This window comes from Stegodyphus dumicola, chromosome X1 (assembly GCF_044657685.1).
Source record: "Stegodyphus dumicola isolate Sdum_Otavi_A_Nest chromosome X1, ASM4465768v1".
In the NCBI taxonomy this organism is placed as follows: Eukaryota; Metazoa; Arthropoda; class Arachnida; order Araneae; family Eresidae; genus Stegodyphus; species Stegodyphus dumicola.
The window spans coordinates 159874620-159896072 of record NC_140780.1 but is presented as its reverse complement, the minus strand read 5'-3'; the positions used below and the strand labels follow the sequence as shown (position 1 = coordinate 159896072).

The following is a 21453-nucleotide window of genomic DNA, read 5'->3' as shown; positions in this document are numbered from 1 at the left end:
CCATGCAGAATCTCGTATAAACCAGCGACGAAGGAGCAATGTTGTTCCCTCCGCCACTGCTGGGCTTTAAAGCAGTGTCCACAGGAGGGCGTTGCGACACCGACCAATAACAGAGAAGCAAACACGATTTCGCGCAGTCACCCACGTATTAACGCATGCGCAACTGTACCTTTCCTGACAGGCTTCGACTTAAAAACTGTTCCACAGGCGTGAACGGACTCAATGCCTTTTATGCCTTAGGACAATGTCAATATGACAACTAGACCATCGTATGAATGCCTCTTTATGTGCAGTAAGAAAAGACTACGTCAACATTACCTGTACATTAAAATTAAACTTATATTATTGATACTAACATCAAGTAAAATGTTCGAAAAGCTTAAAACATTTGCTTTAATTAATTAATCATAGAAAATTTATATTTCTCTGAGAAATTTATGAAGTGTTTCTTAAAGCAGATCATTTCTCAATTATAAGAACTTTTCTGGTATTATATCAAATACAGTTTGGGTTCAACCTTTTGAAACCTTGCTTCATATATATTTTATCTTGAGCTACTGACTACGTCTTGAACTAGATGACACAATATGTTATCGAAGAAATTAAATATTGAATTTTAAAGCAGAAATTTGCCAAGAGTTGCTTATGAATCATTTCGATACTACCTAATTAATTAGTAATAAAGACCACGAGGGAAAAAGCATAGCACATAAGCAGCATTAAATACGAAAGAGGAAATTCGCTCGAATTACAGTTGTAATAGTTTTGCATGATATAAATGACTAAATCAAACATTATGTAATTAAAGCTGCCGAAATTTCACACACTCTTGACAGAAGCACTTTCGAAATAATAGGTAATAGGAACAGTCCCGAATGACCCACGATGTGAAAATTTACACCAATGTCACCCAGATTATAACATAAAAATAATGCACTAAAATTTCTTAATTCCTTAATGAAACATATTAATATTAACGATCAAATAAAAGAGAAATACGCCAATGTAAAATTTAAATTTAAGCAAAAAAGCAACCTTTAAATGGTGTGGATTTTTAATAAAACTCTCTTGATTTCAAAGGACGATCAGACCACAGATCCCTCTTTTTTTTTTTTAAAAAAAAAAAAAAAAAAAAAAAAAAAAATTTTGCCAGTTTGAAAACAAATGTTTCCTTTGAAGAAGAGGGAATTATGGCTGATCGCCCTCAAACTCGACAGAATTTTATGAAAAATCTACACCAAAGAAAGGTTGCGTTTTTTCATCAAATTTAAATGTTAACGATATTAAATCATATTTTATAATTTTATAAACCCTCACTTTCAAGGGTTAGTACACCACTCTCCAGAATGATTAAAAATTGCTACATTAGGTGGCACAACTTCTAAATTGAAATAAAAAGAAGTTGTTTTCTATAAGATTCTCATTAAATTTATAATTTTATCTGGAGAAAATAAGAAATACTTAATTTATTTACATGTCATTTTCAGTTTGTCTTGGAGTAGCTGTCATTTTTTACTCCGGTTACATACTATAAGAGTAGAGCCAAATTAGCAACTAAACTTTTCCCCTCAAATGCTGACAATATATTTACTTGCTTTTTCATTGATAATAAAAATAAATTTTTATAGAGCTTCATATTTTAAAGTTTTCTTTAAAAGTAATCCTGACCTGAGAGTCGCTTAAGCTACTAAGTAAATTGCAAGTATGAAAGGAGAGAAGATAAGAAAAATCAGGCAATACGGCATTTTCTCATATATTTTCGAAAGCTGACAAGTAAATAGTTTCTTAACTAAACGATTTTGGTAAATAAAAAAAGGAAATAATAACTGAATAAAAGATTTACACGAAAATGACGTAATAAATACAGATTTCTCGTTAAACAGGCATGGCAGAAACGGCAGTTAAGCAACTGTGATATTTTCGACCTTTGAAAAGGGGTATGATAAACGAATTGATGTGTTACCTGGCTTGAAAACTTTAGAAAATTTAATTCTGTTACAGTAAAAATTTATGCTACAAACATTTATTTTCAATAAAAGCATTTTTAAAAATTTCAATATACCACAAACCACCACAAATATATCACAAACCAGGAAAGAGCTACAGGGTGATCAGCGAATAAGCCCTGATTTCAAAAGTTAAAGATCTCTACAACAAAGATCGATAGAATTATGCGGTAAACTGTACGTTTATTAGCAAAACTGTAAAAATGGTGTACAAAAGTTTAGAAAATTTAGTTACGAAAATCTTCAACAGAGGGCGCTGTAATCGCAATGACCTATCAATAGCCCTTAACCTTTTCCCGTGGGCTATAGGGGTCAATTTCGAACGTATTATGGCCATTTAGTCTATTATTTTAAATGAAAGGAATAGAAAAACAAATCGACAGAGTCTTGTATTTCCTAAACCACATTAAGGAGTAAATTTTAGATCTCCATAGTTTACTGAAATTTCTTAAGACACATTGAAAGTGATCAGTACGACTGTTGGCTAGTGAAAAGAGGCCAGCGTAGAAAGTGAAATAATGTATTTCATTGAATAACGTGTTTTTTTTTTTTTTTTCCTCTTGTTCTGGAATTTCACCAATTAGAATACAGTCCTACGGCAACACGTGGCAGTTTTCAAAACCGATTCAATGTTCCAGTTGGACCCGATGCGAAAACCATGCGCATGCTCTTCGCGAAATTCGAACGGACTGGCAGCGTGGCTGATGATCGAAAGGGAAATGTTGGGCCTAGGAAAACTGTAGTCACTCCTTTGATGCAGTTTCTGGAATGGTTCAGCACAATCCTAGGAAAAGCATCCGACGAATTGCATCAGAGACAGGTTTAAAGTACACGAGCACGAAAAAAAAAAAAAAATTTACTAAAAAAGCCTACGGATGTTTCCATACAAAATCCAAAGTCACCATGAAAGGTGTGCAACAAAGGGTTGACTTTGCGTATCAGATTCTAACAATGATCGACAACGGCAGATTTGATGTGAGCTGCATCTGGTTCACAGATGAGGCACATTTCCATTTGAATGAAATTGTTAATAAACAACTCTGGACATTTTGGGGTTCCGATAATCCTCATTTGTGTGAAGAGAAAGCACTGCATTCGCCTAAAGCTACTGCATGGGCTTCGGTATGCGCCAGAGGCATTATTGGACCCTTTTTCGTACGAGAAACGATAACTACTGAACGTTACGTTAAGATTTTGGAACAGTTTGTCAGCACTCAACTAGCGTTGGAGGATCCACTAGGTATCGATTAGTTTATGCAAGATGAGGCTCGACCACATCGAACAGATAAAGTTTTTCGCTTTCTTCATGAATACTTTGGGAATAGAGTAATTGCGTTAGATTATCCACAATTTACTGACACAGGAATTGCTTGGCCTCCATATTCTCCCGATCTGAGTCCTTGTGACTTCTTTCTGTGGGACGCATTGAAAGACAGTGCCTATCGAAACAATCCCGCTACTCCCGCTTCACTTTATTGTTTTTTTTTAGTCTCCTTTAAGAGAAAGAGTTTTAAGTGCAGAGCGCCATCTGTTAACGATTTTCGTAACTAAATTTTCTAAACTTTAGTACACCATTTTTACAGTTTTGATAATAAACGTACAGTTTACCGCATAATTCTATCGATCTTTGTTGTAGAGATATTTAATTTTGAAATCAGGGCTTATTCGCTGATCACCCTGTATCAGCCTAAGAAGAGGAATGCCTCCATGAAAGGACTTTCTATGGAAAACTGGCCTTATTTATCTTATGCATTTGAAAAACCGCGGAAGCAATCATCTAGCTAGCACGTCTGGAGGGATACGAAGCAGGGACGAACTACCAGTGTTATTCACTAGGCTGCTGGGGGGGGGGCTTTTGATAAAAGTAAAAAGTAAAACGTTTAGCTGAGACTTTTACTAACCTTAGTCGAAGTTTTAGATTAGTGTCTGCTTTAACATCAAGGAAACAAGACTCGTTCATATATATAAGAATATATTTATGAAATAAATAACAAATTTCTTAAAAATGTGCAAAAAAAGCAAAATAATTCTTACCCCACTACGATTTCCAGCATTAAAATTAGCACTCATATAAGAACAGAAAATTAACAGAAGTCGTGAACAAATATAACTGCAAAAACATCTTCACATGATGAGATTTAAGCTACAAGATGATGTTAACTAGTTAATTAATTCGCTACGATAAAGCGCATGAAAATCACTTTTCTTAGGAAGCATGACTTTCTGGGAAGGAATGACTCGTATTTTTTAATCATCTTTAATCAAGATATCTGCAGGGAGCAAATACGCAGATATCTAGTTTGCTTGAACCGAACCAGCGACGAACGACCAGTGTTGCCCACTGGATCACTGATGCGGTTTAAAGCAGCGTGCATAGGAGCGCGTTGCGGCACCGACCAATCACAGAGAAGCAAACACGATTTTGGTGAGTCAAATGCGCATTATATTTGTAGCCGTTTCGCCAGCCATAAATCACTGCACAAAACATTATGCAATCGAAGCAAGCATGCCCAAGTTCGAAATAACAGGTAATGTGTCTCGAATGACACGGTGATGTGAAAATTTAGACCACTATCAGCCAAATTATGGTAGAAAAATAATGTAGCAAAATTTCTTAATTTTTTAAAACAGCTCCAGCTAACGATTTTAATGAAATAAATTAACAATATTAATTATTAAATTAAAGAGAAGCACGCATAAATAAAATTTAAAATTAGGCAGAAAAGCGACATTTAAATGGCGTAGACTTTAAATAAAACTCAATCGATTTCGAGGGCAATCAGACGCAGATCCTTCTTTCCAGACGGAGGGAAGGGGGACTGCTTGTATCAAAACATTTTTGCTCCTGAAAAAGAGAGATGTCTGTCTATCCACTCTCGAAATCAATACAATTTTATGCAAAATTAAGCCACAAACGGTTGCGTTTCGTCTAATTTTAAATGTGAACCATATTAAAGCATATATTATAATTTCGTAACCTTTAGAAATTTCTTTTTGATCACTTTCAAGAGTTTGAGCGAAGAAGAAAAGTAGCGTTGGAAAAAGAGGGTATAGCACTCTCGAGAATGATTAAAAACTGTTGTTTAGGCGGCGCGATTACTAAAACGAAATAAAAAGAAATCAAAAGTTATGTTTAAAATTCCCATAAGTTCATCTAGAGAAAACGAGAAATAATTCATTTATCTGCAAATCGTTTTCGCTTTGTTTTACAGTAGCTGTTCTTTTCAACTTCAGTACATATGAGAGTGAATCAAATATAAAAGAGCCTTTTGTTTAAACAAAATTTATTTTAAAGGAAACATCTGCATTTCTACAAATTATATTTCTAAATAATCTCCCTCTTTTATAACACATTTTTCCCAATCTTTTGGTAATTTGTTCATTCCGTTCTCATAGAATGAAGTTGGATGGGTGTCTAATCAGCTGCACACGAATGTTTTTGATCGTTGGTCTCAAATCGTTTGCCACCAAGTGCTTCTTTGAGGGGTCAAAATATGTGAAAATCGCAAAATGTAAGTCTGGTCTTTAAAGTGAATGATCAAGCATTTTCCAGGGCATTTCCCCAGTTTCTGCCGCGTTACACCTGCTGTGTGGGGCCTGATGTTGTTGAGGAGGATCAACAACTCGCGTATGGGAGGATCAACAACTTTTGCGTCTATACTGAAGCCTAACTTGATCCAAGAGACTGCAGCACTAGGTTGCATTGGTGGTCTGATGTCCGTGTAAGAAATCCACCTCTCTCCAGTCCGTAAAAACCGGGGCCAACACTTCCCCCCTCAGAGAATTGAGTTTTGGCTTTCACGGGGTTTCCTTAGCTTTTCTTACCACTCCATGCTTGCACGCTTTGATTGCAGATGTAATGATGCACCCATGTCTCATCAGAGGTGGCAATTTTATGCAAAAAAGTTTACCTTCTTCAAAATGAGTTTTAAGCAACTGAGAAATGCAAACTCGTACAGCTTTTTGTTTATCATTCAGCAACTTTGGAACCCAACGAGCTGAGATTTTTCTGAAGCCCAACTGCTGGTTGATGACTGGTTGCACAATTCTACGGTTGACACCAGTTCTTCCGAAATCTGAAGCACTGTGCAGCAACGACCACGTTGGATTAAGCTCACAAACACATGCAATGTTTTCATTAGCCACACTGGTGCGAGGACAATGGAGATGACATTCATTCGCAACATGTTCACGGCTTTGCTTGAATTCGTTGCACCAAACCTTCACTCTTGATCATGAAAGGGTACCTTTCCTGAAATGAGCAAGCAGTCTGCGGCAAATTTCGGCTGGTTTCATGTTTTCATGGACGAGGAACTTTGTAATTATAGATTGCTCAATACAGACGGGTGCACTCCTCTTACTCATTGTAAGGGCTATTATATAAAGCACGAGACAAGCTAGCTTCTGTGGTTTCTTTACTCTAGGCAACCCCACGTAACGACTTCAACTGCCAAACACATACAAATACCCATACCGACACTCAGTTAATAAAGGTTCGTTCATATTTGATCGCCTTATGTATATAAAATTAGAAACTAGACTTTCCTCTCAAATGTGGTTTATATATTTCAAAATCCTTATCTGCCTCTTTCATTTATAAATGACATAAATTTTTATATAGTTATACATTCTAAACCATTATTTAAAATGCAATCGTCACTTAAGAGTTGCTTTAGATGTTATATAAATTGCTCTTACGGAAGGACAGAAGACAAGGAAATGCAGGTAATGGGGCATTTTCTCATAGCTTTTCGGAAACTGTCACGTAAATAGATCCTAAAGGAGATAGTTTTGGTGACAAAAAGAAAAGGCAATAATTCAATAAAACTGCCACATGAAAATGGTGTAATAAACAGAGCTTTCTCGTGCAAAAGAGAAGAGTAAAATAGCGGTTGAGTATCTGAGATATTTTTTAGCTTTGAAAAGTGACATGATAACTGAATTAAGAACTGAATGATAATTGAATTGAAAGAGAAGAGTAAGATAGCGGTTGTGTAACTGAGAGAATTTTGACCTTTAAAAAGGGACAGGATAATTGAATTGAAGATAAAGAACTGAAATGTTATCCAGGTGATCGAGGTCATTCAAGTGATGCAGAAAATTTAATTATATTACAAACTAAATTTACACTATAACGATTTCTTTTTCATAAGAGCAGATGTTTTTAAATTTAATTATATAGGACAAACCAGCAAGGTTATAAGCCTAAGAAGAGCAATATCTGCATGCATTTGTTTCTCAGGAAAATTGACTAGTGTTTATCTTTTACGTAACAAAAACTGCGGAAGCAATCGTAGACAGCTCATCCTGCAGAACAGAACTCATAATAGTAAAATTAGAACTCATAATGCTATAACAGAAGGTTAACCGTAGTCTTGAACGAATGTAAAAACACAAAAAAAAAAAAAAAAAAAAAAAACTGAAATGTTTCAGATTTTAAATTACGTCCAAAGGGGCGTTTTTTAACATTTTGTGTGTTACCTTTCTTTATTAAATATCATGTTCCTCGCACTTAAACCATAAGATCCAGTGCAACAGCAATATCGCAAAATAGTTTTAAAACGAGCATATCTTTAGAATTTCCGATACAGAGACTCACGCGCTGGAGATAAAAATGTTTTTTCTGCACAACGTTGCCATTGCTCGCTTTGAAATCCTTGAGTTTGTTAATCAAAAATTCGTCAAAGTTTTAAAAAATAGGAAATCGATCATAAAACAAATTTCAAATTTGGTCTTCCACATGCTCATATTCGTTGGAGGATTACGTTATTCAAAATTCGATGACTCTATGTACCGTTGTTTTATCACAATACGAGAAATATACATACATTTATGCAGATTTTTCATTATTTAATTTCTTCAAATATAATGCAGGACTCTAACAGTTTGTGGCAACAGTTTGAAAAGTGAAACGACATTTATGAGTCCGACGCAAAATGCCAAAACGAAACTAATAGTCCTTCGGGATTCAAATCCCTTTGGACTAAAAAAAAAAAAAAAAAAAAATTCACAAGATGAGATTTAAGGTATAGGATTAGATGGTTAATTAATTAAATATGATAAAGCACATGAAAATTACCTACCTTAAGACGCATTACTTCATTTTGCAAAGAAGTGACTTACCCACTTGGGAAAACTGCGAAACAGAAAATCGCCCCTGCAGATTATCTCTTTTGGTTTGAACCGAATCTGCAACGAACGACCACTGTGCGAATGAGGCGTTACGTGTATGGAAGACGAAAATACGTTAACATTATGTGTACATTAAAATCAAACTTATATTATTAATACTAACATCAAGTAGAGAATTCGGAGAACATTTACATGTATTAATTATGCATTAAAAATTTATGCTTCGGTTCGTTTGTTTGTTTATTTAATTATGGCAATGCACTCGACGGCTATCTGCCTAAGGAAAAGGATGCCTTCGTGAAGGACTTTCTGAGGGAAACTGTCTCGTATATACATTACACATGAAGAAATTCATGAAAACGCCCGTGCAGCCAACTCGTTTGACGGAATTCGAACCGAAGACCAAATTATCAGGTGGTTAGCAATTTTACTACTCAGTCGCTGGTCGGAATATTTATGTTGCTTTGAGAAATTTGAGTAACATTTCTTAAAGAAGATCTTTTTTTAATAACAAGAACCTTTCAGGTATGATATGAAATATAGCCTGAGTACCGTTCTTTTGATTCCTTGCTTCATGTTTATTTTATTCTAAGCTGCTATCGACTTCTTGAACTAGATGATACAACATGTTATTGAGGAAATTAAATACCGAATTTTAAGGAAGGAATCTTTCAAGACATGTTTACGAATCATTCCGATTTTCCCGCATAAATTAGTAATAAAGACAATGAGGGAAAATCGTAATGATTTTGTGATTAGCATTAAATATGAAGATGGAATTTCATTCGAGTTTAATTTGTAATATTTTCCTCAGCCACATATTATTTACTGAATTACATAACTGAAATTGCAGCAATTACTGACTGATCTGGCATGCTAAGCTTTGAAATAGCAGGTAACGCGAACAATCATGAATAACGCATTGCTAAAGAAGGTACGATTACATTTATTTGATAACAAAATACTTTAAAAAATGCATTTTCTAGTAAGCTTAGCCACAATACTGAGAAGAACATGAAAGGAGGTAAGGGAATTCCTTTCTTTCATACTCTCGGCATCTCAATATTATAAAATGTGAGGGGAAGGAAATTTGAATCTCGGCATCTCCGTAATGTAAACTGTGACGGGAAGGGAGCTCAAATCACGGCATCTCTGTAATGCAAAATGTGAGGGAAAGAAAATTCAAATCAAGACATCTCTGAAATGTAAAATGTAATCAAATTCGTGCCAAGCAATTCTGCTGAAGCATTTGAACCCTGAAAAGATCATCGATATGATAATCTTTAGGATCGTTCCACTCAATCATCAAATAGTTTTTCAAACGTCAGCTCAATAAATTTCATCAGTAATCTTTTTTTCCCCCATTTTGAAGAAAAATGGTTCATTTTATATCTCTAAATAATGATAAAAACTGCTTCTTCATAGAAGACGATAGCCTATCCCCACACAAAGCAAAACAAAAAATGGACATTTGCTTTTATTAGATGGATATTTCTTTTCTGACGTCAAAAGCATTTTAATAGGTTCATTTGCCACCAACGGTTCAGCAGCTAAAACCGTAAACGACGGCAGCTTCGTCTTGATTTTGATTCTCGACAACTAAAGGGACTGGCTACACTTATTTTCGCGGGTTATCTTATTACGCTACGTAAATACAAGCCAGTTCCTCTTACACAATTCTCAACAAAAGCATTCCTCTCCTTAGGTAGGTAAGTGTTGATGGGCTTTGCCGGCCTTAAATAATCAAATCCTTCCGGTGCTTAATTAATTTAGCATTAAAGCTTTCTAAAGACTCTTAAAATTATTAGAAATATTAAGAAAAACTAAGAGGAATATATATACGTAACGTTTTACTTTTGGCGGAAGATGAAATATTCACGTTCTAGTCATGGCCGAAAATAGTGCTGCGTAGATGAATGAAAACTGCGTCATAGTGGAATAACCCGATGAAATTTTAGAAGCACGACCAGCTTGATAGTTAAACATAATTTATTTTTGAATGACGAATTTCTTAACGCATAACTTCATAACTGATGGAAGACTAGGCGTGCTAAACGCGCCCCATAATTTAAGATATGCAATTACATTTTAAATAATGGCGAATAGCTAGCTCGCAGAGGCTGAGCGACACGCTATCAGCACACGCGGTTACAGCCGAAAACATCGCGGCAAAAACATCGCGGACGAAAACGTCGCGGAGAAAGCAACGCAAGGCGAAAACGTCGTGATACAAAACATCGTGGGAGAAAATAAAGCAAAGAGAAAGCATCGCAGTTCTAAAACATCGTGATACCAAATATCGTCGTCGAAAATAAAGCTGTTCAAAAACTTCTTAGGTTAAAAACATCGTCGTCGAAAATATCGTGGTAAAAAATAATGTACCTACAAATGATCGCATGACGATAACATGGCAGACATGATTTTTGAGGCTTTAGTAATTGCAAATGGATATTCGCATAATGATTTGTGTGCGCAAAATAGAAAGAAGGATAATTTTCACATTCATATTTTTATTAATTAATACATTTTTAAAAAAAGCAAAACAAAAAATTTAAATAAAACAAGAAGTAATATTCATTATAAGAGTATCAGATTAACAAAAGTGAAGAAAATTATCTCATAATTAACTTAGCAATTTTTTACTTATCTTTCTTTTTCTATTCTTTTTTAAATTATACTTTTCATGAAAAATTACCAGTAAAACTTATAAGAAATATTTTTTTAATGACCTTTGTTAGCTAACTATGTCAGTTTGAAATTCTTATTAAGTGCATTAATTTTCTATACTTAAATTTCCATTTTACATTTTCAGCAAATATTTATTAGTTAATAAAAAACATGAAAATAAAAATTATCCTTTTTTACATCTTGCCCGCACAAACCATTATGCGAGTTTTTACAATTATTAAATTTTACAGTTATTAAAGCCTGAAAAGCGTATGTCTGCGATGCTATTGTCATGCGATGATTTGTAGGTACTTTATTTTCTACCACGATATTTTCGTCAACAATGTTTTTAAATTGCGAAGATTTTGAACCGCTTTATTTTCGACGTCGATGTTTTAGAACTGCGCCATTTTCTCTTTGCTTTATTTTCTCCCACGATGTTTTGTACCACGACGGTTTCGCCTTGCGTTGTTTCCTCCGCGACGTTTTCGTCCGCGATGTTTTCGGCGGACACCCAGCAGGCAGGCAAAGAGGCGAAATAGAGAGAAAGACTACTTAGTTAGTATTTAATTATACTGAGTAGGTGGATGTGTACAGCTAAACTTGCGATTGGTTAATTTTAGGTTTTAGTTCCCTTTACAAGCAGTGTTATGTAATTGGGAAAGATCTCGAATTTGGGAGAATAGATGAATTTAGAGGAAGAACATAAAATCTAGAGTAGTCACCCTCTGAAGAAATCAGCTTCATATTTACGATACGTATAAGGAAAATCATGAAAATCTCACGCAGCCACTCCGTTCGTTGCTTCCGTTCAGATCTACCATACTTCAGCAGTCCTATCTATTCGGCCACTGGATCGCTGTGGGCTATAACCGCTATGAATTACGGTAATTATGATGAAAGTACCTTTGGACAATATTAAAATTAAACATAGGAAATTCAGCCTTTAAATTAGCATATATAAAACAGGTCACTAAGAGATGGAATGTTAAGGTCTCGTACCCACTTTTCACTTACTCCCAGCCTTTGAGAGGACTTTCTTCTCGTCAGAATTTAAGTGCCTCCATGTCGCAAAGGCGCTACAGTTACAGACTTCCGTGTCTTACCTAGGATTCAAATCTAGACTCAGTGACACGAGTGTTCATCAGCCTGGAATGATCTTATACCGTCTGAGGCGGCATTATCCACTGACAGTTAAAAATATTTTACCACTGAACTATATGCACAACAGATTAATATTCGGCAAAATTATTATTTCCTACGTGGGCATATTAAATTCGGGTCAATAAGTGTTAATATTGAACCAAATTTTTATGTTCACGAAATAAATGTTTTGACCTCAGCATTTACTTTATTTAGTAGTTTTGTAGCTAAGTCTTTATTTTGTAACGTTAGTCAGAGTACTCCTATAAGCTACTTTTGTTTTATTTATCTTCAGTATTACACCCATTTGTATAATTATGCACTTGTATAATATTGTAAAAATACCATAAAAATACACAGAATTAATTCATTTTTAAATTTTAATGTTTATAGCTAATTATTGCGCTCTGATGATAATGTCAAGTACAGTAAAGTTGCCAATTAAAGACAGCTGACTGAATATCGTTATATTTGTATTGAGTCCACAGATTGGTTAAAAAGAAAAATCAATTGATTTAGAAACAAGCAAAATTGGAAGACTAAAGGAAAATGTTATTTAATTGTGTTTTGCCATTTTTATTCTTTAAATATAGAGAAACATTTGATTTTTTTAAAAGTTTAAACTAAGTTGTATTTTTGCTATAATATTAAATAGCAATTACATTATACATCTTAACGGATCATTTATTTAATTTTATTTCTTTCCCTTAAGTCATGCATTTCCGGCGAAATTTGGTTCATGAAGAGAGACAAGCTTCAAATTTCTTCAAAATTCATAAGGCGTTTAAAACTTAAAATTCAAGATGGCGAACTCATTTCTCGATTGTGTGCTTTATAATGAAATGCAAAATTAATAAAGGCATATACAATAGCTATGATGTATACATATGTATTCGATGCGGACAAATCTGAGAAAGATTTTAAAATTTCTAATCGTATATAGCTTTTCCTTTTATCACAATGAAAAATTACATTCATTAAAGATGTGTATAAAGACATGTCCCTAAAACTTCTCTAACTTCTATTATTAATCGGTTAAACATGTCCCTAAATTCTATTATTAATCGGTTAAAAACCTGCCCCGATACAAAGGCGATATCTATGGATGAACATTCGCTAATTTCATACACGAATTTATTAACGATCACCACTTGCAGTTAATTTTTTCCTCCTTTCGGAAAGATTTAGGAAGCTTTTGAATTAATGATTTAAAACTACTTTTTCCAAAATGATGGAAATTAGGTAACCTTAGCTTTATTTCACCAATACAATCGCGCAGGTGATGATGTCGTTTTCACACAAAAAAAGGGGGGAGACAGACAGAAAGAAAAAGGAAAAAGGAAAAGAAAGAAAAAAAAAAAAAAAAAAGAGAGAGAGAGAGAGATTGGATATAAGGAATTATTTTACAATACATTCTTGAACAAGAACACACATATATGTATATATAAAGCAAAAAAATAGGAGAATATTGAATTAAATAATTCCTGTTCTTGAGCAGCAGAGGATTTAAGCAAATTATTACTGTGAGAAATTTTTTTATTAAAACGATTATCCCAACCTAGGAAAAATTATTTAGGGCGTTCTCATGGTAATTGGTAGTGAAAAGTTAAAGCTGGAGAAAATTTATTTATGTAAGGTCATTAAAGTTTGACAGTTAAACAAAGGGTGAGTAATAGTTTTTATTTGATTCTTTCAATCGTTTTTATTTGATTATTTTTATTTGATTTATTTTCAAACTTTAATAACCTTTTATGAAAAAATGTTAAAATGAATTAAATAATTCCTGTTCTTGAGCAGCAGAGGATTTAAGCAAATTATTACTGTGAGAAATTTTTTTATTAAAACGATTATCCCAACCTAGGAAAAATTATTTAGGGCGTTCTCATGGTAATTGGTAGTGAAAAGTTAAAGCTGGAGAAAATTTATTTATGTAAGGTCATTAAAGTTTGACAGTTAAACAAAGGGTGAGTAATAGTTTTTATTTGATTCTTTCAATCGTTTTTATTTGATTATTTTTATTTGATTTATTTTCAAACTTTAATAACCTTTTATGAAAAAATGTTCTCCAGCTTTAACTTTTCACTACCACTTAACATGAGACAATATTAATGCTCTAAACATTTCACACGTATTTTTATACACTTTCTGCACTTTCGTTTTTCAAGGCTTACGCTGAAGTCCGCCAGCGACTCGCAGAACAAGTTCTGACGTCGATCTCTGCACGATTAGGTCAAAGAACCATTGTCATTGGTAGCAGCAAGAGAACTGCTGATATAATATCTTGGGATGACCAATTTCATTTCCCCTCATTTTTGTATTACATAATCTTTATGCAATATTGTAGCCTTTTAGTAGGAAACTTGGAAGAAGTTCAGTTCGAGCTCTATAGTAGAGCTAACTCTATAAATAACTGTAGATTTCACTTTATCATTATACAGCTAGAATCAAAATCTCTTAGAAAAGTTATTCTCTCTGATAATCAGTTATATAATGGATTCTCAAATTTAAGGAGTAGTATGCTTAGCAAAAATACTTCGCAAAATAGAAAATTTGTAAACAAGTATTGCATTAAAACTGTGTAAAATTTCCTGAACCAAAAATGATAATTAGCAAAAACTGTTCATAAACTGGAGGCTCGTAAAAATGCGGATCCACAGTTTAGACATATAACGGATTTTAAATCTTCGATAAAGTAAATTAACACGCATTCGGCTTAAAGCAACTCTATTTAAGTGTAAAGCTTTTTCTTGCAAGCGTGTGGTCAAATTCAACTGCGCCGGTCTTAAATATATAGATAAAGTAGTTGAAGCATTCTTTGGGCTAAGAAGGTAGTGCGTATGGTGATGATCTATCTCAGCAGATCTCAACCTTTTGACTAACGCGAACCATCTAAAGAAAAATTGAAAAACTTATGTACCACCACTACATTTTATGATGATTATTTTTCAATTTCCTAAAAAAAATATATATTTTGCCATTTGCACAACTATTGGCTACTTCTTTTAAATTTGCACCCATAAAAATATTAGATTAAAAATTGGTTATCATTTTAACTATCAAAATTTAAGTTACAATATTGACTTCTAAAATTTATTATGAAATTTGGGCCTGTTTAAATACCAGTTTCCTTATGTCTGGTCACTATTCACTTAGCTTTAACCGTAAATTAGGATCCACTTTTAATTTTGTTCTGTATTCCCCTCCCCCCAGTTATAAAATGGAAGACAATATTTGTTCGCATAGCACAAATAGGTTGTGCAAAAAGGGAATAGAGATTTAACAGCTTTGTTTGAAATCCCTTTAAATTCTTTTTTTTTTTTTCCTTCGGTTCAGCCAAAAGTTAACGTGTTATTTTTGAAATCTTCAGTTAGAGTTCCATCACAAAAAATTTCTATCCATTGTTTTTTTTCTTCACGATATTTTGAATTTAATCGTTATAATTACTTTTTTACTCACTTTGTTTCTTTGCGTACTACCGGTTGAGAATCGCTTATCTATCTGATATATTTCATGTTAACTGATTACGTTTAAATTTAATTATTTTAGATAAAAATTCGTGACATGAATATATTTCTCTCGAAAGAAAAAAATTACAGCAATGAATCTTTTCGACATTTTAGGGTTGTATTAAGTTAAAAAAGGAAATTTTACACATATATCCGCTATTTTATCAAAAATAACAAATTCTGTGATAATACTTCAGTATCTGAACCGATATAATACACTAACTTTGTCGTTCATGTAAGATTATAAGCAAATCATATTTAAGAGAAGTCTGGTCAAAATAACTTCAGACCAGGTAGTTACAGAAACGACTATATGAATAAAAAATTTTAATATCTGAATTTTTAATTTATTTAAATACGATGCCTTAATAAAAATTTTTGATTTCTGCAGAGTCCTCTTTAATTAAAAATGCAGAAAATTTTTTTAAAATACTTTTAGATATAAAAACTATGTAAAACTTTAAAACCAGACTTATCAGAAAAGGTTTTTTTAACAATTACAGAATCGTAAATTAGAAATAGCTTTTAATGGAATAAGTTAAAATATTACAGTCATATTTAAGCAATTATGAATATAACATTGCATTAATATTTTACAGTTGATTTTGAAGTTTCAAACAGCTGAAATCTCAGTACCTAATTCATGAAAAACAGAAGAAAAAATGAACTGGTAATAAAAAGAATTTAAAAACAGCATGACATTTCTTATTTCCACAGAAAACTAAACAAAACAAAAAATGACAGGTTATGCTATCAATAATCGAATATCACTATAGCACCAGTTAGACCACGCGTGTGTCATTCGTTATCGTAAACAACTGACAATTCATCAAACATTTCTTACCTCAAAAAAAGAAAATATTAAAAGTTGTCATCAGAGAGCGGGACTCACCTGTGGACATCCGAGACAGTCCTCGATCCGAAGTGAGTCTTCTCGACACGACGATCACCTTAAAAACAAAGCTGCTCTTCACTCGGCGCAAACACTATTCTAGACACGGCATTCACAGGAGGCGTACGTTTCTCTGTGAAGTAGCAGACGCGCAGCCCCGCGGAATGTCACCGGTCGATTACTGCCGACGCGACCAATCCCATACCTACGGCAGCGCCCCCTACCGACAATTGCGTTCCAGAAACGGTGTGAGGAAAAGGAAAATCATTACATCCCATTTTAATTCCTTATTAAATGCAAGCTAGGAGAAGGAAGAGATTTCTTTTTCATGTTTTTAGTTTGATGAATAGCTTACCCCGCCCACAAACGTGCATATGCGCGTTAAGCTTCATTTCAAGCCATTGTAACTGAGCTTCCGATAGTGAGAAATAAATAGTTTGAACGTTTCGGGTGAGCGGAATTGACCAGGGCGCTAGTAGCACTTCAGAATGTGAGAAACTGTTTTCTGGTAGCAAGCTGAGTAAGATTCGGGGGAGGGGCACACCTGTAAACGGCCAACCGGCTACTTGCCGAAGGGTTTCACGCTCTTCGTTTAACGATTAACTAACAGAAGTATCTACAGCTTCCATGCACTCTAGTGTTTCAGCGGTAAGGACACACATTATACTATACAGCCTTAATACTTTCATATTTTTACAACAATTATCACAATGAAAGCACTATTACAGCAATATTCTTCTGGGAGAAGTTATTTTTTAATTTTCTACTAATACTATCTGTATTTCTATGGTTATTTCAAAACCTGAAGAAGGTTGGGGAAATTGGAAACTTTCTAAGTTATCATTTTCAAAATGTACCTTATTGTTTAAAAACACATTTATATTAACTTTAAAGTAAACGCAGTCGTTAACGCTTCTCATTTATAAAAAAACTGTTGATTGCTTCAAATCGAGTATATTTAATCAAAGCGGCAATGTAGGGCGGAAACTGTTTCACTCTTCTTTTGTTGTTCGAATTATAGATATTCCCAGCTCCCAATTACCCGTGTCTCTTTTCTTCCAAGAACAACTAAAATTAACTTTATTGCTAATTGTACTTACAGATTTCTTATTGATGGTTAAAACATTATAAAAATAAACAGTTTCTTTTTTTTTTTTTAACTTGTATTAATTTATAGAATTGTGCATGATATATATGTGATTATAGAAATAGTTTATGCGTTTTTACCAAAGTAAAAAATAAATAAATTTCAGTAGATTCAAAACGAAAACAGGTTTGGTTTCAGTTTAAGGCTTCTATGTAACTATAAAATAAGTTTATTGCTTTATTTTTCTTTGAATAGAAATGTGTTGTGGGTTTAGATTAAGAAAATAAATTTCATTGCTTAATTTTATTGGGGGGGGGAAACATGATTTGCATTTTGTTTTGCAGAAATAAAAATACTTTTAACTGTAATTTAAAAAATGAATACGTGTAAAATTAGGAAAACATCCAATTTAACATTAATCCTTATTTCATAGGAAACTTAAATATCAATTTCAAGAGAAACAGTCAAAAAAAGGCCCTTCTTCTTCAAGGTGCAAAAGTATTGCAGCTTGGGAAATAATTTGAATTCTTGAAGAGGAAAGAGACCTTCGTTGCCTGCTTGCCTCAAAATCGGTAAAGTTTTCTATTAATCCAATAACAATCTAGTGTTAAATTTTTACCTGGACATTTTTTTTCTTTGTTATCTGTTTTCTCCTAATAAGTAAAATCTCCTTTCCTCCGTTGAAATAAGGAGTTATCTGTTTTTTTTTTTTTTTTTTTTTTTTTCTAATAAGTAAAACCTCCGTTCTTCCGCTGAAATAGCAAGATAAACGGAAAATGAGTTCTTTCACTTTTATTACACTGAATACTTATTTCGTCTGCAAAAAGTAGATAACCCAGCTACTTATATTTTTGGAATAGCGGTATGGATTGTGATCACAGTCAGTCCGGATATTTGGAGTTATATATATTGTAATGTTGTTTGTGAGTAAGCTAGAAATTCCTTAAATTTTCTCTTAATTCTTATTATTTCTACGTTCATTTCAGAACCCTAAGAAGCATGAAATTATATTAAAATATTATTAGTTATAATTTCTAAAATGCAACTTCTTGTTTGAACACACATGCGTATTATTTTTATAATAAATGCATCTTGAATTCTATTATTTGTTTAAAAATATTTTATTGCTTTAAAATCAAAGTACTTAATAAAAATTGTAATCGAATAAAAAGAAAATTTTTATCTATATTAGCGGCAATAGCTTCTGCTTAAATACAAAACAAATTTACTCTACGGTGTGTGTGTATTTAATTATGGCAAAGCACACGAGGGCTATCTGCCTAAAGGGAGGGATGCCTTTCGTGGAGGACTTTCTAAGGGAAACTGGCTCGTATACACGTTACACATGGGGAAAACCACGAAAACGCCCATGCAGCCAGCCCGTTCGCGGGATTCGAACCTCAGACCGAACTACCAGTGTTCAGCGCCTTTACCGCTCGGCCGCTGGTGGGCCAAATTTACTCTACGAATATTTGAGTTATGATATAATTATATAAATGTAATTTCAGAAATCTCGTTAATCAGAAAAGTACGGTATAAAATTTTGATTAAAACTGCAATATGATGCTAAAGTTTTTAAATACGTTTAATGGGTAGTAAAATTATAAATATGGAAATATACTTTCTGAAATATGAGTTATTCATAAAAATGAAGCGTAAAATTTCGATTAAAAACGGTGCAAGGTTTTAAAATAATTCTAAAGGAAAGTAAAACTCAAAATATTCAACTATTTCATAGCTTTCATCCATATATTAATGTGTTTGATTTCCCTTGCTCACAAATCTAGCTGTGCAGGTAAATGATAAATGTGCTTTAAATCAAATCATTGAATAGGCTTGTCAGGAATTGCTAATTTACTTCATAAATCAGGAGAGATTAATCTAGCAGGAATAAATGGCGATCTTTAACAAAGACTTTTCCAAGGAGTGGTTTAAGTGTTATTTCAAATTGATCTTTCGATTGAGTGGACAGCAGAAGATCAATTAGCGATTATCTTTAAGCTTTTACGATTCTAAAATATATTAAAGTGCCAAACTCCTAAAATCGTAGAGACAGTCAAACGAATTATCGCGGAGTCTTACTTTCTAATTTCAGTAATTACAAACTAAAATTGAAGTGTTAAAATAAAACCAATTCATTAAATCATCAAATTGACGGTTACACAAAACTGATACAGTAATAGAAATAAACCCCGTTGCTTGTGGGAAATGTAGGACAACCTTTCAAAGAGAAACTGAAATATAAAATACAAATTAACAAACAACCAATTAAGTAATCCTGGCTCAGGCCCTAAGTATTCGCTTTGCAAATGCGGCTTTCCGAAGCTAAAGCCGATAAATAAATTCAAATAGTTGGGACCAGAGACGTAAACAATGTAACAGGTCAACAAAGGTGCCGAAATCTGTCTAACAAACTCAAAATCTATGCGCTTATATAACATAACTAATTTGCAATTTGCTGGGAGTCGACGAAAGCAGTCGTGAACGTAAACACACTCTAAACATATAACTGGGTTAATTCACAAAAACTGTATAATCTAATCGCTATTTATTTCGAATTTAAAGTTTGGACTAATTTTCCATACACTTTTTAGTACAATTCTAAAATTTCTGAATCAACATAAACATGTACCCAGGTTTTAGATGTTCAATATCTTTGGTATTAAAAAAATTGCTTAAGTAAAACAAGACATTTTCGAAGTACTTAAGTAATTCTTGTGAGAAATTACTCATGAGAAGAATCATCAAAGCTTCCTAAATTTAGCTACTTCTCTCTTGCATTTAACTAATTAGTTTTGAAACACTGTTACTTTTTACCCATTTCAGCAATGCTCTAGGCGTAAAGAATGCGTTAAAAGATTCTCACCCAAAATCTACAAAATAAATAAATAAAAATGGTAATTTTTATTAAGTAAGCAACTATTTTCCCTCATTATTTAGGTAGTTATTGTGTAGCAAATAAAATAAATTCATTATTAATGGTAATTATTAATGGACCGGTATTTGGCAGTTACTGCCAAAAGAAACAGGCAGAGCACAGCCTCAGACTTGTCTCGTCAGCTCTCTTCAGCCACTGGTACGACAATTTCAACGCAGACCGTGTACAGACGCTTAGGGCAGATTGGTCTATATGCTCGTAGACCTGTCAGATGCATTCCACTTACTGCAACTCACTGTCGCCTGCGGTTAGCCTGGAGTAAAGAGCATGCATTTTGGACACCGCAACAGTGGGCTTGTGTGATGTTTTCCGACGAGTCCAGGTTTAGCTTCCAGTCTGATTCTCGCCGGACTTTCATATGGAGAGCTCCAGGTACCCGTTACCACCAAGAAAACATCATTGAACGACACCGTTACGGGGGTGCAGGAGGGCTCGTTTGGGATGGAATTATTCTGGGTTCCAGAACTGACCTGCATGTTCAAATTGGAACCATGACAAGCCAAATCTATCGGGACGTCATTCTGGAACAACATGTACGTTTGTTTCGGGGCGTCATGGGCGCACAATTTGTGTTTATGGATTACAACGCCCGTCCTCACCAAGCAAACATCGTAAGCGAATGCCTTCAATCAGAAGATATCACCCATATAGACTGGCCAGCATTCTCACCGGACTTGAATCCAATAAAGCCCGTGAGGGACATGATTGGCTGACGAGTCAACCTCCTCCTACATGTCTACCGGAACTTCGGAGAGCATTACTTTTTGAGTGGTGTAATATCCCCCAAGATCAGATCGATAATTTGATATTCAGCATGCCTAGGCGTTGTACGAACTGTATTGCATCGTCTGGGAGACATACAATGTATTAACAATCATACCAACCATGTAATATTGGTTTTTTGTAAATGTTTTTTTTTTTTTAATTTGCTCTAGGGAGAAAAAATCGCTAATTTTTTTTAATAATATCAAACATATAGCATCTTTTTTTGCTCTTTACCTTTTGTTTAATAAATAACCTTTACAAATAAGTCAAATTTCTTTCGCTTCTAACTCTTCCTTTGCCTGATTTTGCATTATCCT

General features: G+C 33.7%; 1 protein-coding gene across 3 annotated transcripts in view; it reads right to left on the bottom strand.

Moving 5' to 3' along the window:
- LOC118181493 (latrophilin Cirl-like) overlaps positions 1–16502 on the bottom strand; it is a 255519-nt gene extending 239017 nt beyond the window's left edge. For all 3 annotated transcript variants that reach the window (XM_085808637.1, XM_085808638.1, XM_085808639.1), the window contains exon 1: positions 16347–16502. The gene's annotated coding sequence lies outside the window, so the exon portion shown is untranslated. The remainder of the gene's footprint in view (positions 1–16346) is intronic.
- Positions 16503–21453: the final 4951 nt, after the last annotated feature.